General features: G+C 46.3%; 1 protein-coding gene across 1 annotated transcript in view; it reads left to right on the top strand.

Moving 5' to 3' along the window:
- The window catches only part of LOC126295196 (eukaryotic translation initiation factor 2 subunit 3), a 110,293-nt gene that overhangs the window by 69,797 nt on the left and 27,471 nt on the right, over positions 1–13,025 (top strand). The window lies entirely within an intron of this gene.

Here is a 13,025-nt window from a genome sequence, read left to right as displayed (position 1 = left end):
ACATTCTTCACTGTGTGTCAACAGCGCAGCGTCATGAATTGTTGACATGCAGCGAGAAGTGGTATACATTTTTTGCATCAGAATTCCACATGCAGACTGTTATTGTCACACTGCAAGCAGGTTCTCTATCTATGAATATTATTTGCAAATTGAAGGAGATCATTTGCTGTCAGGTACAATGGGACATTACATGGTATCACAGCGACGAGCGAAAATGTGTACCGGACCGGGATTCTAACCTGGGATCTCCTGCTTGAAAGGCAGGTGCGTTAACCATTGCACTATTTGGGACACAGCATTATCGCAACTGCGTGGGCTATTTCAACACGCCTCGTAAGCATAAGATCCCCGGCTCAAATCCCAATCCGGTTCACATTTTCACTCGTTGCCACTGATTCCATTTAGTGCCCTGCTGCAGCTGCCAGCAAGTGATCCCCTTAAATTTATAATGTTTCACAGCTGTGGATTCTGCATGGTATCTTTTCTTTCGGATGCGTCCAAAAGAACAGACACCACACATTCATGAAATACCTACAAATAATCTATGAGTAAAGGTAACAACTCACTGAATAGTGGTGGTATTAAGTTGTTGACCAGAAAATAAATGAGATTATCTATTTACTCTAGTCAGAAAATAAATATATTATTCTAGAAACCTAAAATTTCAGATAACCAAATAGAAGAAATTTATACATATACAAAATTGAAATCAACCAGTCTTTGCCCAGGACTGAGCAACTGCTACAGCATTTTCTTGTATTGTGAACAACTCCTCCTTATTACAGCAACAGTGGCAACATAAACACTGATGTGGATCTTTTGTTGTCTGAATTTCTCCACATTCACTCAGTGTAGGTCATTATAAATGCCATGGTTATTCCATGCTACATTGTCTAGAGGCTCCAATGTGACCATAACGGAAGTCCCTGAAGTTTTGTATGAACATTCCCACATGTTCCCAATAAACACTGGTAAAGTTTCACAGTCATTAATTCAGTACTTACAGAGAGTAATCATTTGTCTGAGACCGTAATCCAGCTATCAACAGTGCACCCGTGAGTTGTGGATAATTTTGAGACACGTCGTCTCCGTCAATACTTTCTTGAAAGAAACAAAACTAGGCCATCCTGTACAATGTTTTGTGCTCTCTTAAGCTAAATAATAAAAAATATTTATGGAGCAATATTCATAAGGGTAAATTGAAGCAAAGTCGGTCAAAAAATAAACGCTTGAGAAAAATGTGAAATTTAGCTTTTTATGCATCCAAAAGTAATTGTGAGATAAAGCTGAAACTTTGCATTTAATAACTTATCAATACATGGTTGTAGAAGATAAAATTTCATTCTCTTACTGTTTCCAATAGTTCGCAAGTTGAAGGCAATGTTCACAGTTTTCCTAAAAATGTCAAAATGGCCAGTCTTGGCCCAGTTTCACAAAAAAGTATCTTCTGCAAACTTTCTTCAACCATTTTTAGTAGAAAGGCCATGTTCTAAACCAGCTAAAACTAACTATGGTTTTACAATGTGAGCATATAAGGCTCTGAAAAGCAACGACAAGATGAAGGTGCATTGAAAATGAACTTACATTTCACTGGTTCTCAAATTAAATTAGACATCCTTTGTTCTACAGTTTTTTAGTTTTTTCAGTGGAAGATACTATCAAAAGTCCTGATGACTAAGAAATGAACTTGAGTCAGAAAAACTGCAAAGAAATAGCCTTTTTTTTGACATCTCTGTGCAGCATTCAGATCTACAGAATTCTTTCTACAAAAAATTAAATGGAATAAAGAATCCGGTATAGAGAATAGTTATTCCTTTTGTAAGGCTCTAATAATCTGGGGCAATCAGATCTGAAAAATATAATTTTTGGGTTCTGTCATATCAAAATTTCTTCTCATACAGTCCCGTCAGAGATATCATACTGCCACCAGTATAGTTTTCTTCGTTACTCTCGACAGCAAATTAATGAAACCTGTAAAAAAAATTCAAGTAGCTAGAAGTGAACTTAAGCTTAGGATCCTAAAAGAAATCTCTTCTAGCTTTGGCCTGTGACACTTACAAAAATGTATCATCAGGCTTGGTACCCTGGTTAAAGAAACCCACCCATGGCTGCCGTTGCACAGCTGTCAGGCATGGCCGTTACGGGGATGCCGATTTTCTTGCTTTAAAAAGAACCAGCAGTGGTTAAGCCACCATGGACCGTCACACTTCAGTGTTCCACATAAACTGCAAACTATGCTAAGAAGGGATGTTATCGTAAACCTGAATTACACTATCACTTTAATCTGCCAGGAAGTTTCATATCAGCGCACACTCTGCTCAGAGTGGAAATCTCATTCTGGAAACATCCCCCAGGCTGTGGCTAAGCCATGTCTCCGCAGTATCCTTTCTTTCAGGAGTGCTAGTTCTGCTAGGTTCGCAGGAGAGCTTCTTAAAGTTTGGAAGGTAGGAGATGAGATACTGGCAGAAGTAAAGCTGTGAGGACCGGGCGTGAGTCGTGCTTTGGTAGCTCAGATGGTAGAGCACTTACCCGCGAAAGGCAAAGGTCCCGAGTTCGAGTCTCGGTCGGGCACACAGTTTTAATCTGCCAGGAAGTTTCATCACTTCAATAGCATTACACAAGAATCGTACTAATAATTCTCTATAGCATGAATCCCTTTCAAAAAGTTAGGAAGAAATTTGTGACAATGATGTAAAACCTGAAAGCTATTTGTACAATGTGTGGTGCAGCTGTCGTACAACAATTTTGCTACCATGACCTCCACTGCCTTCGTGATGTACACTTAAATTGTGGAAGTTCATAACGAGTCTGATTCTGTAGTTGTGGCAGAAAAACAGATTGAAATTTGTCACAATAAGTCAGGATAAGACACTTTATTATTATTATTATTATTATTATTATTATTATTATTACTACTACTACTACTACTACTACTACTAGGACTTAATTGCACTTTCCATTCATCAATAATTCAGAAGTTGCATTCCCCAGAGAGTACTAAAAAAAAATGTAGAACATCATAATAGATCTCAGATTTGAGTACCAGTGGAATATGAGCCCATTTACAGTGCACCTTCACCTTGTTGATTTTTAGGGCCTTATATGGTCGCAGTTTTTAGGTGGTTTGGAACGTGGCCTTTCTAATAAAAATGGTCTAAAATAGTTTATAGAAGACTATTTTATAAAAATGGGTAAAAAAATACCCATTTTTGGCATTCGTCAATAACCTTGTCAACTTTGCTCCCAATTTGTAAACTATTGGAAACGGGAGGAGAATGAAATTTTATGTTCTACGACTTTGTATTGGTAAATTATTACATGCAAAGTTTCATGTTTATCCTGCAATTATTTCTAGACAGATAAAAAGCTAACTTTGACTTTTTAAGCATTTATTTTTTTAACCAACTGCTTCAAATTATCCATATGAAAAATGGTCAAGAAATATTTTATTATTTTGCTTAAGAGTGCTTAAAAAGTTGCACCAAATAGTGTAGTTTTGTTACTTTCGAGAAAATACTGATGGAACTACTACATCTCAAAATTGCCGAAAACTTGTGGGTGCACTGTTGACAGCTGTGCTGTGGGGTCAAACACGTGCCCATATCTGTACAAGTATTAAATTGGTGAAAGCAAAACTTTACCAATGTTAATTAGGAACGTGTGCAAATGCCCTCACAGAATTTCAGCAAAATCAGTGATGGGCATGCGGCAACTTTTCTGAAAGTAGACCACTGGACACTGATTAGGCCATCCACAGTGCTTTGGGTTGTCCTCAGTTTTTCCACGGCTCATCTGTAACTGTTCAGTGATCTGCTTCTGGTGCAGTCAGAGTTCTGTCTGTCTGGTAATGATTCTGTTGGCTTTACTGTAGCTTGGAGAAAACTTATTTTGGCTTTCTTACATGTTGTATTTTGTGTAAATGTTGATTGTAAAGCTCTTCCTCAGCTTCAACCTAGTTCTCAGTGGAGTATGTCTATGCACTGGGTGTAACTCATGTTCTTTGACTTTCTCCCTTTCAGCATTTTAGCTAGTTTTCAGCATGTGTCAGGTGGAGAGCTCTCCTGCCATGCATAACAGTGTATCTCCAGGAATTAATTTTGGGTGCACATAATTAGCCTTACTGTTTCGTTAAGGGCTAAACCTACTTTTTTTTGTATTGCTTGTATTTATACCACACTCGACCGATACATTCACCAGCTCAGAGACTGAATGCCATTGTGGAAATACAGACCTACAACCCACCCCTTACCCTGCCAGGCACCCCAGTCAGTACTGGTAAACTTCTAGGAGATGAAGTTTCAGGCAGACACTCACATTCAGTTTTAAGGGAATGCCGCTGGTGACCGAGTGATCTAATAGTACCTCAGAGGAATTTGGGTGTTAAACAGTGCTCCATCTTGGTTCTTTCCAAATCATTTTCAATTTTCTACCTTCCAGTCTTTGTTGGTGGAAAACACAGACCTGAGTTTTTTGTCAGTTTGGCTTCAGACCGCTCACGTTACAGTAATCTGAAAACATTCATAGAGCTCTTTTCAGCATGTGTGTTGCATCTTGAAAATCGTCTGTCTGTACTGTCAAAGTGAGGTCTTCAGCGTATATGAAACTTTTGCACTGATTATTTGTCAGCTGATAGCTTGTGTAAATGTTAAAGAGCACTAGTGACAATACGGTCCCTTGGGATAGACCGTATTGGGTTCCTCCTGTAATTTGACCCACCAAACACTTGCTGCTGTCAACGAGGTACCCGACTCTGAATGTACTCTGTGTGTTTACTTGGAAACTGGCTGAGGTAAACCAATGACAATAGCATTTCCTGTCAGCTTTGAAACAGATTGTAATTGATAAGACACAACACTCGTATTGGGTCACTGTCAGTTATGACCTTTTTACGAATGCCATTTGTAGAATGCATTATGTGGCTGCAAGTGATGTGACATTACTCGTAACGTGGCTAACGTGTTACTGGGTTACCAAATTGGTCAGTTTCATTCACAATGCGGTCACAGGCACCTCCAAACAAAATATACCCTTGCTGCTGTTCTGTCACGCCTGTGTGTGGAATTACCATATTGCTCTAGTTCCGTCCGACCAACGGTCACGTATACGTCACTCGACTACTGTGACACGTCGGCAGCAGAGGGTCACTTGATGGGCACCTTCCAAAGCAACGAGTGTACTCTAGGAAGTGACTAAGATTTTTTTTCCCACATATCCCTTTCCTAGTGGATAACGGACAGCAGCTGTTATATTTAAGTGTAGCAACAGCTGGGTTTATTAATTTTGTTTTACTGCAATCACTTTCAGTGATACAAAAAAATTAAAAATATCATTGTCACACTAGTGGTTAACTGAATTGATTTATATAATATCTGTGCATGTGGCTATCACAGTATCAAAACAAATATATAAATGAAAATAATCATTTTTTGAAAATAGAATGTAATTGGATGAATCAAAAATCAACTTACAAAATGGTGATAGGAGCAAACATAAATTCTCAGAATTAAATTTCGTATGGTCCTGTTCCAAATCCCTGGACATAATTACCCTACCAGCTTACTTCAAAAGCAGATTTGATTTCCAGGGCATTTCCAGCACATCCAATCCTGGTACTGCTGATCCTTCCAAAAACAACTTAGGAGTACACTTCTTGTCATTCCCTACTAATGTGGTCTCAAATGTATTAATCAGCATGTCTTCCTAAAATGATAACCTGAAATGAGGTTCTTTCTGTCTGACATTTTGCCCATCACACCCAGAATAGTTTATCATTGCCCTCCAGTCTCCGCAATACTCTTGTCAGACCCTATGCTCCTTCTGCACCCATATCCCTATCCTGTGGTTCCTACCTATGTTATCGGCCCCACTACATCACTTGCCCTATACACCCTCCTACTGCTACTTATACCAGCCCTGTAACTGGCAAAACATATGCTATCAAAGGGAGAGCTACCTGTGAAATGAATATAAACACTGTTCATCCTACTACATTGGCATGAATATGTCTGGGTTATCAGTTAGGATGAATAGACATAGAAGGGTGTATACTGATGCGACCTCAGTACTTGTTTCAAGACACGTGCCATCTAGATTCTTCCCCCAGACATCAGTTTCTCAGAACCCTGCAGGTGGGAACAAGCATTACAACATGTCCTTGGTCCTTACCATCTACCTGTCTACTTTTTGCCTGTTCCTCTTGCACAGTGTTTTGTCACTTATCTCTATCTTGCTTATTACCCTATATTCCCCTTTGGAGCTCTCGTGTTTTCAGACCTCATCTGGTGCAGTCCCCAACCCGACAATCAGTCTTTTCTTCTCATCCCGTGCAGTTAGTTTCCGCTGACCCAGAATTCTGGGCAACTTTTCCAAGCTCTCCCCATTTCTTAAACGTCACCAGTCTTTGCCATTCATCCCTCTCCCCGACTCCTCGATTCTTCTGCCAGGCAGAAAAACTATTGGCTCTGAAAGCTTACACATTTTTTAACGTTTTATATGTTTACTCCTGCTGACACTCTGCGAGTAGATGAGTCTATCCAGTTAAACAATGTCACTACTATAACTGACAATAGCTACTGATACTGCTCCACTGTAACATACATTTAATAGCTGCTAAAACTAAACAGTTTACACAACAGGTGCAATACACAGTATGAAAACCATATACAAATAACTGAAAGGGATGTACATATGTTTGTTTTGTAGGGTCTAAGAACCGACTAGGCTAAAGTAACTGTATGAGGAGAATTGTGTTCCTTTTGCCATACATGCAATGCTGATAAAATGCCGTGGACAACAATGTGTCACTTGCATGGGGTGAGATAAGAATGTATAATGAAATATGTATATCTTAGTTGCTTAAAATTGAGTCATCCTAAAAAAACTATCTGTACGAAGTACAAATAATATTTGTGATGCAGTGCATATTATGCATAGCTACCTGTGATGCTACATTGCATCAGAAATATTTGAATCCTGTAGGGATAAATTTTTACCAAAGCTGTAGATATTTCATTTTAGATTTTTATTCCACCCCCGTTCAGATGACGCATTATGCAGCACAGCATTTTATCTGTTTTGTGTGTATGACAAAGTAAATACAGTCCTCCTCATTATGTTACTTTAGTCTATTTGGTTCTTAGACACTATGAAAGAGACATATGTACACCCCTCCCATTTACAGGTATGTACTGCTCTTGTTGTTTTTTGTTTTTCAGGCATACAGGTGCATAACGGCATGTACTGTTCTTAGTAAGTGATACACCTGTTGTTTCATTGTAGCAGCTATTAATTTTTGTTACAGAGTAGCAGTATTGGTAGCTATTGTCTGTTACAGTTTTAGTAGTGTGATAGTGGAATGTTTCCCGGGTCTTTATTTCCTTAAAGGGAGTGTTAGGAGTAGGCTGCTGAAACAGTCCAGTAGCCAATTCGTAACTTCCGTATCTTGCTAGGTTTCTCGCTTCTCTTACTTTTTCTCTGAGTTGCTGTACATACCAGCTTCTCCCTTGTGGAATTCAATCTGTTGCATCGAAAGGGCTGAAAGAATTTTTTCTCGTTCCGGTGGAATAACACATTCGGAGATGTTGAACTCTACATACTTCTTATAATGTACTAGTCTACCTTCTCTTAATGAATTGACTACATGTGTGTTACATTCCAGCTAGATGTTGTTGTGAGTCCGCCCCACACGAGACTCGGAACAATATCCCCCCTGTGGGTTCGGGGGTAAGAATAGGCCCACGGTATTCCTGCCTGTCGTAAGAGGCGACTAAAAGGAGTCTCAAACGTTTTGGCCTTGTGAGATGGTCCCCTAACAGGTTTGACCTCCATCCTTCTAAATTTTCCGAAGAGCGAGCCGATTGGGGAAGGGCGCCTTACTAGGAGTGATGGGTCCATCAAGCATTACCATCTCTAGCCAGGTTTGTCGTCATCGCTTAGCAGTCCCGCTCACCTACCATCTCTTGGGCGTGGATTTGTTCTTGGGTGCGGTTTCTTGCAGTCTGCTATGCTGTGTCGCTTTATGCGCCAATGACGATATTGGACTACATCACCTAAAATCCAGCACGGTAGCCAGTCCGTTGTGGTGGGGCCGCCATGTACCCTGTTGGTTGTAGCCCCCTGACTTCACAGGGATCGCTCTGCTGATGCCAGCGCCGTTAACTCCCCACGTATGCCAAGGAGTAGATGCCTATCTCCTTGGGGCATTGGGACTCCCGGCAATGGCCATCCTGCCAGGTGGTCGTTGCTGATGCTGGGTGGCGCCCGTGGGGAGGGCCCTTGGTCGGAGTAGGTGGCATCAGGGCGGATGACCCGCAATGAAGCGTGGTACATCATCTCTTGCTGGTGGCCAGCTGCCAGCAGTCTCTAAGCGTTCCAGGGCTCAATACAACGCAACTACATATGACCCCAAATCGTTCCCCTCCCTGGCTACACCATGGGAGGAACGAAAGACTAAGGATGCCAGCGAACCATACTCGCCCCGCTACCTGGTGTGTACGAGAGCTGATGGTGAATCCTTTACATCCATGAAGCCTCAGTTCTTCGTCGAGCGCTTAGAGGACAAGTTCGGGGAGGTGGAGGGCTTGTCCAAAATGCGCTCGGGCTCGGTTTTGATTAAATCGGCGTCCTCCGCCCAGTCCCGCCGGTTACTCGATTGTAACAAGCTGGGGGATGTTCCGGTTACAATCACGCCCCATAAGAGTCTTAATATGGTCCAGGGCATAATATTCCATCGGGACCTTCTATTGCAGTCCGATGACGAGCTTCGCGCCAATTTAGAGCGGCGAGGTGTTCACTTCGTCCGGCGCGTACATCGTGGTCCAAGGGATAAGCAGGTTGCCACCGGTGCCTTCATCTTGGCCTTCGAGGGTGATACTTTACCTGAGAAGGTCAAGGTGATGGTCTATCGTTGTGACGTCAAGCCCTATATCCCTCCCCCGATGCGGTGCTTTAAGTGCTGGAAGTTCGGGCATATGTCTTCCCGCTGTACTTCCAGCCTCACATGTCGAGATTGTGGACGCCCATCACATCCCAATACTCCATGTGCTCTGCCTCCCATCTGTGTAAACTGCGGAGAGCACCACTCACCTTGCTCGCCGGACTGCAGGATCTACCAGAAAGAGCGCAAAATCATGGAGTATAAGACCCTGGACCGCCTGACATACACCGAGGCCAGGCAGAAGTTCGAACGCCTCCATCCTGTTCGAATGACTGCCTCTTACGCCGCGGCTACTACTGTTATGGCCCCATTGGCTCTCCCTCAGACTGCCACCTCTCAGAGCCGGAATGCTACACCTGCCCCCTTGATGGTGGGGGGCACTTCACTCCCTGCTGCTCCTGCACTACCTGCCTCAGGAGCAGCAACCCCCCAACCATCGGAGACATCAGTCCCCACTTCTAAGCTGGGGAAGCCTCAAACTTCCCCTGCTCGAATAGCACGGAAAGGGTCCCTTGGGTCCCTTCCTTCCCAGGTTTCCACCTCTGGGAAGGGTGACGTCAGCCAATGGAAGAAAAGCAGACCAGCGGCTGGTCGCAGGGCTTCCCGCTCCTCCTCCGTCCCGGAGACTGACTCGCTGGAGCCCTCCCAGCCAATGAAACCCAAGGACCAGAGAGACAAGACGAAGAAGAAGATCTCTAAGGCCAAGGACCACGCGGTGGCATCCACCCCACTGCTCCCTACAGGCTCTGCGTCCGAGGATAAGGTGGAGATCCGGGCGTCCGCTGAGGACCTGGATCTCGCAGGACCCTCAGACGCCGTGGAAGCAGATTGTACTGGTCCTCCATCGGTGGCAGCAGGTGACCCAGTGGCGTGATCTGCCTCCTCGGCCCCTTCACGCCTTTTTCGGACATGGACAAAGCAATACTCCAGTGGAACTGCAGCGGTTTTTTCCACCACCTTGCTGAGCTTCGCCAACTCATCAGCAGTCACCCTTTCCTCTGCATTGCCCTACAGGAAACTTGGTTTCCGGCAATGCGGACCCCTGCCCTCCTGCCCTACGTGGGTATCGGGGTTATTACAAGAACCGGGCAGCTTATGAGAGGGTATCTGGTGGAGTCTGCGTCTACATCCTTAACTCTGTCTACAGCGAATGTGTACCTCTTCACACGCCTTTAGAGGCTGTCGCTGTAAGGATGTGGTCGCCTCAGCCTATTACTGTCTGCAGTTTGTATCTTCCGCCAGATGGTGATGTCTCGCGTCATGTGTTGGCTGCATTGATAGCACAACTGCCTCCTCCTTTTGTGTTACTGGGCGACTTTAACGCCCATAACCCCCTGTGGGGTAGCGCCGCGATTACTGGCCGGGGTAGAGATGTCGAGACTCTTCTCTCGCAGCTTGACCTCTGCCTCTTAAACACGGGAGAGCCGACACATTTCAGCGTCGTCCATGGCACATTTTCGGCCATCGACCTTTCTATCTGCAGCCCCGGACTTTCACCATCCATCCACTGGAGTGTCCATGACGACTTATGTGGTAGTGACCATTTCCCCATCTTTCTGTCACTACCACAGCGTCACTCTTCTGAACGCCCCTCCAGATGGGCTCTGAATAAGGCTGATTGGGGCTTGTTCTCCTCTCTCGCCACTATCGCACCTCCTTCCCCTGACACCATTGATGCGGTGGTTCAGTCGGTCACCACCGGCATCGTTTCTGCGGCGGCATCTGCGATTCCCTGTTCATCCGGGTCCCCTCGGAGGAGGACTGTGCCTTGGTGGGCGCCCGAGATCGCAGAGGCGATTAGAGATCGCCGGCGGGCTCTTCAACGCCATAAGCGGCACCCGTCCTTGGAGAACCTCATCGTTTTTAAACAGCTCCGTGCCCGTGCCCGACGCCTTATTCGCCAACGGAAGCAGGAGTGCTGGGAACGGTATGTTTCCACCATTGGCGTCCGTACCTCTGCATCGCAGGTTTGGGCTAAGATTAGGCGACTCCATGGCTATCGGCCGCCTGTCTCTGTCCCTGGGCTTTCGCTGAATGGAGTGGTGTGTACTGACTCCGACATGATTGCGGACCGGTTAGCAGCGCATTTTGCCCAGTGTTCCGCATCTACGAATTACCCACTGGCCTTCCGCTCCCGGAAAGAGCGGTTGGAAAGTTGGAGGCTTTCCTTTCACACGCGCCACGCGGAGTCGTACAATGCTCCTTTCAGCGACTGGGAATTCCAGAGTGCCCTATCTGCTTGCCCTGATACGGCTCCTGGGCCAGACCGCATCCACAGCCAGATGCTGAAACACCTCTCTGTGAATTGCCAGCGACGCCTCCTAGATGTTTTCAACCGCATCTGGGTTGAGGGTGTGTTCCCGTCTCAATGGCGAGAAAGCATCGTCCTCCCCGTGTTGAAACCTGGCAAGAACCTGCTGGAGGTGGACAGCTACCGCCCCATAAGCCTCACCAACGTTCTTTGCAAGTTGCTAGAACGTATGGTGAGCCGGAGGTTGAGTTGGCTCCTCGAGTCTCGAGGCCTTCTGGCTCCGTCTCAGGGTGGGTTCCGCAAAGGCCGCTCTGCCGTCGATAATCTGGTCTCCCTAGAGTCTGCCGTCCGTACAGCCTTTGCACGCCGCCAACATCTGGTTGCCGTCTTCTTCGACATGCGGAAGGCGTACGATACGACTTGGCGATATCACATCCTGGCCACACTTCATGGGTGGGGTCTTAGGGGCCCGCTCCCGATCTTTATTCAGAATTTTCTGTCGTCTCGTTCCTTCCGCGTGCAAGTTGCTGCGTCCCATAGTTCCTCCCGGGTCCAGGAGAACGGGGTCCCACAGGGGTCTGTCCTCAGTGTCTCCCTGTTTTTAATTGCGATCAATGGGCTCGCTGAGGCGGTGGGATCGTCCGTCGCAGCTTCGTTGTATGCAGACGATTTCTGCCTCTACTACAGCTCCGCTGGCATTGCAGTTGCTGAGCGCCAGCTGCAGGGCGCTATCCGCAAGGCGCAGTCGTGGGCTGTAGCGCACGGCTTCCAGTTTTCGGCCGCTAAGACCTGCGTTGTGCATTTCTGCCGGCGTCGCACGGTTCACCCTGAGCCACGCCTTTACCTTGACGGTGAACCTCTTGCTGTGGTAGAGACGCATCGGTTCTTGGGACTGGTATTTGATGCCCGGTTGACTTGGCTGCCTCATATTAGGCAGCTTAAACAAACATGCTGGCAGCATTTAAACGCTCTCCGTTGCCTTAGCCACACCGGATGGGGTGCCGATCGGTCCACCCTTCTCCGGTTGTATCAAGCGCTGATCCAGTCCCGCCTTGATTATGGGTGTGTGGCTTATGGTTCGGCGTCGCCATCAGCGTTGCAATTGCTGGATCCCATCCATCACTGCGGGATCCGACTCGCCACAGGAGCATTTCGGACAAGCCCTGTTGACAGCTTACTTGTGGAGGCTGGTGTTCCTCCATTGCGGATCCAGCGCGACCGACTTCTGGCCGCTTATGCTGCCCACGTTTGTAGCTTGCCAGGGCATCCCAACTACCGTCTCCTGTTCCCGCACTCGATCGTCCATCTTCCAGACAGGCGGCCCCGGTCAGGGTGTACGATCGCGGTTCGCATCCGGGCTCTACTGTGTGGGATTGAGTTTTTTCCTCTCCCGCCTGTTTTCCGGGCCAATCTCCGTCTGCCCCCTTGGTGTGTGCGCCGACCATGCATTCGGCTGGATTTGGCACAGGGTCCGAAAGACTCGGTCCCTCCTCCGGCCCTCCGCCGCCGCTTTGTTGCTCTCCTTGCCGAGTTTCCCGGATCTGCTGTGACCTATACCGACGGTTCGATGGTCTCTGGTCGCACTGGTTACGCTCTTACTCTAGAGGATCATTGTGAGCAACGGTCGCTGGCACCCGGGAACAGTGTATACACTGCCGAGTTGGTTGCCATCTATCGCGCCCTAGAGTATATCCGCTCCCGCTCAGGTGAGTCCTTTGTCATCTGTAGTGACTCCCTGAGTGGTTTACGAGCTCTTGACCAGTGCTTTCCTCGTTCCCGTCTGGTGATGGCCATCCACGAGTCGCTCCATGCTCTTGCCCGTTGTGGCCGCTCCGTGGT

Source organism: Schistocerca gregaria, chromosome 11, assembly GCF_023897955.1.
Source record: "Schistocerca gregaria isolate iqSchGreg1 chromosome 11, iqSchGreg1.2, whole genome shotgun sequence".
In the NCBI taxonomy this organism is placed as follows: Eukaryota; Metazoa; Arthropoda; class Insecta; order Orthoptera; family Acrididae; genus Schistocerca; species Schistocerca gregaria.
This window is presented reverse-complemented; position numbering and strand designations above follow the sequence as displayed.